We start from the raw sequence: 3,631 nt of genomic DNA on the forward strand, positions 1-3,631 counted from the left end.
CCCGTTTGGGCACTACTAAGAGTTGACTTTTTGCCCAACACTTATGGCTACAATTTCATTCTTTTTCTCCAAGTTTCCATCACACAAAAAACCTCATATCTCTCTTCTCACTCCCTCAATTTTCGGCCAGACCAAGAGACAAGAAAAGGAAGAAGAAAAAACTCCATTTTTAGCTTTAAATCACTCACCAAACCTCCACCAAATCACTCACAACTTGAAGGGAAGAGAGGGCCGGCTGGTTTGGGGCTATTTTAAGGAGTTTCTCACAACAAAAATATAGAGTTTCATCATGTGCTTTGAAGGTATAAACATCTCCACCAAAGCTTTTACTTTATTGTTTCATTTCTTGGTTTTGAAGCTTATAGCTTCCTTATTGTTGTTGTTGCTTGGATTTGGATTGGTTGAAGTGGGCTCTATGAACTCCCACCTTGGTTATATGAGGGCTTCCATGATGTTTATGTGTGTGTTAGTGTGTTTGTGATGAGTTTTAATGGAAGAAACTAGAAGAGGATAAAAAGAAAGAGAGAAACCGTGAGAGGATAGAGCTAGCCGAAACTGTCCTGCTGTTATCTTGTTCATATTTCGATTTTTTTATGCTTGAATGACTGTGAAACTGATGTACATGTGTCATATATTGTGTGTAGAAAGTTTCTACCAAAAATCATTTGAATTGGTTGAGTAAAACTTGAATTTTCGAAATGTGAAGAAACCTGGAAATGAGTTCAGACTGACCAAACAGTGCCCCTTTGATAGAACATATCTCTTTGTACAAAAGTCAAAATCAAGTGCTGTTTGTGGCATTTGAAAATAGATATTTGTAGCTTTCCAATGGTATAAAATTGACCATCTAGTTCGAAATAAGTGAACCGTAGTGATTCGGCAAAAATTGCTGTTCTGTTCTGATGGTCTATCCGAGAGAAGGTAGAAGCTGCATTTTGTGGCTCTATTTTCTCTCACTTATGAACTGATTTTGAGAACAACTTGTTCTAATGAAATGTAGAGTTTTGAATTTAGTTTCCAACGCCACTGACCATTCTCAATTTCAAATTGTATTGAGTGACATATGGTTCAATTTTCAAACTGCGGCGAAGCTGGAAATCTGGAAAACTCTTCCTTCTTGCTAGCCGACTGATCTAGTTTGACTTGAGATGTTTTGTTTCGAAAATCTTGATGTACATTGCTTGTCAAATGCTTATTAACTGTTTCTCGGACCTTGGTTTCACAAATGAACTGAAATGGAGTTGATTTCATTGGGCAAAATGTTTGAAAAAGGAAAGGGAAGCAAGAAGACAGATTTGCTTTGGAAATTTCTTGAACTTTGGTAGTTTTGTTAACTACCGTTTCGTATGATTTTTTACGTGAAAATTAATAGAGTAGTATGTCTCATATGGAAGTTGAATTATACAAAATTTGGTGTTGTTCTAAAACCATTTCGATGCTCAAATGATGTGCCAAAGTTGTTCTTCCAATCTGGAAAATTTACTGAACAGTCTTCAATTTTGGCCAACTTTGAGCTTCTATATCCTGATACTCAAAACCCCGAATCTAGTTTTGTTTCTTATGTTTGAAACCTTGTTTGCAACTCATATTGTGTTACGAATTTCAAAGGGTAGTTCACCTTCTGTAAATTTTGCCGAATTTCCAAAGTTTGCCGAAAAACATGACTGAAACTGTCTTGTATGCTCAGATCAGCCACTTTGAGCAGAAAAATGATTGTCTTCTATTTTGAATCTTGGAAAAATGTCTTGTAGGAACTTTTAGTACTTTGGATCTAGTTTCCAACGGTGTAAAGTTTTCCAATTTTGAACTTGCCAAACTCAAGATTCGATTTTCCAAAGATTGTCATGCAAAGCTGAAATTTTCCGATCTCTTATGAAATGAGTTTTTGAGAGCTCGTTCTCTTATTTCGATATTGATAGATTATTTTAAACTCGATTTCTTGAATGATACAAGTTCTCTTGTGACTTTAGCACCTTCATTTATGAAACTTGATTCCCGATGGAATAAACCTCTTTTGATGTGTTTTCTTAGTTGCTAACATTCTTGGTTAATGACACCATATTTTATACTTGAGAAATGAACTTCAAACCCTAGTTCTTTTTTCCTCGATTTTCGTGAGTTAAACTCCAAAAAGGAAGCGTTTGGCTAGAGTAGTTCTAGGTGAATTGCACTAGTTTTACACTTGAATCTTGGAACCTTATCTTTGATATTTTATATGAAATGAGTGGAGTTTTGGATGATTTTTATCTCCATTAGTTTGGAAAATGTGAACATCCTTTGTATCCTAACTTTTGGGTCATGAGATTAGAAGTTTTGGGAGATGAAAACTATTTACCTTTTTCTCGATTTTTGTGCCAAAAGTGAAATTGGCACTTTCTTTTGGAATTGAGGTTCACTAACCATGACTTGAATCAAAGACGGCTTTTAAGTTTTCTTTGAGCATTATTTTAATGAGTTAGTGAAAAGTTCCTTTAACTTGATTCGAACTTGTGATCTAAAATCCCCATTTTTAAATCTCGATTTTCGTTGAGTAAAACTCTTATAAGACATTGTTTTAAATTTTAAGCGCGTGTACTTTCTTCTTTGGATGTTACGTGGTCGTGAGTATGTGTGAGTGATAATTGATCACTATTTCTTCAGGTACTCGAGAGGGTTTCTAAGGGGATCCCGGTGGAGACAACTAAAGGGTTTATTTGCTCACTTATTCACTTATTTTGAATTGGCGAGTGTTCCTTATGTGTTTAAGTGTTAAGTGCTACTTATAATTGCTTCTATGAAATTTTTTATCGTTTTAAGGCGAGTGTGTACTTTATCTCACTCGACCTACTAAAATAACAGATTCTACTGTTTAACCGTAAATTTCTAACCTTTACCGGTGTATTTGATTACTTGCGCATGTTGTAAGCTCTTAGCTGAACTGGGCCCTGCCCTTGGTTACTAACCTGCTCGAGCCAGGACTGGGTTCGGTCGGGTTGGTTGGAACCCTGGGCCACCGTATTGGTATACTCGAATATTACCACTAGAGGGATAAGGTGATAGCCAGACAAACTGAGGGGATCACTGGAGTTATAAGGTGAAGTGGACCGAAATCATTCCAAGTGAACACCGTATCCTTTCAATGTGTGTTTATTTGTGTACAATGATAACTGTTTCATTCTAATGTGCCAATGTGCAACCTTGAGCCGTATATGCGTTATGCTCAATTTACTTGATTTATTAGAACTGCAAGTGTGTCTTGGAACCTCACTAGGCTGTGTAGCTCATTCCACGCTTTGGTTTTCCCTTAACAGGGTTCAAGACCGAGAGTGCCCGCGAATAGTACTAGGTTTTTTTTTTTAAGACTTTAAGTTGTATTGTAGCATATGACTGTAGTACATATTCTTTGGGTTGTATTTAAGCTTGAAGGTTAACTAATATTAAGTATGAAATGTTTTGTAGTACTTTAATTATATATTGAAAATATTTGAAGTATTTCTAGCTTTTGAATTACGGATTGTTGTGAGTCCCGACGAGAGTTGGGCATGCGTTCCGCAGATACCCTTGGGTTCGCCCTTGGGAGAAGTGGGGGCGTCACAAAAATGGAAAGAAATTCTAAAAGAATTTTTGGGTCCTCACAGAATAAGTATATTGT

This window comes from Coffea eugenioides, unplaced genomic scaffold (genome assembly GCF_003713205.1).
Source record: "Coffea eugenioides isolate CCC68of unplaced genomic scaffold, Ceug_1.0 ScVebR1_97;HRSCAF=451, whole genome shotgun sequence".
Lineage (NCBI taxonomy): Eukaryota > Viridiplantae > Streptophyta > Magnoliopsida > Gentianales > Rubiaceae > Coffea > Coffea eugenioides.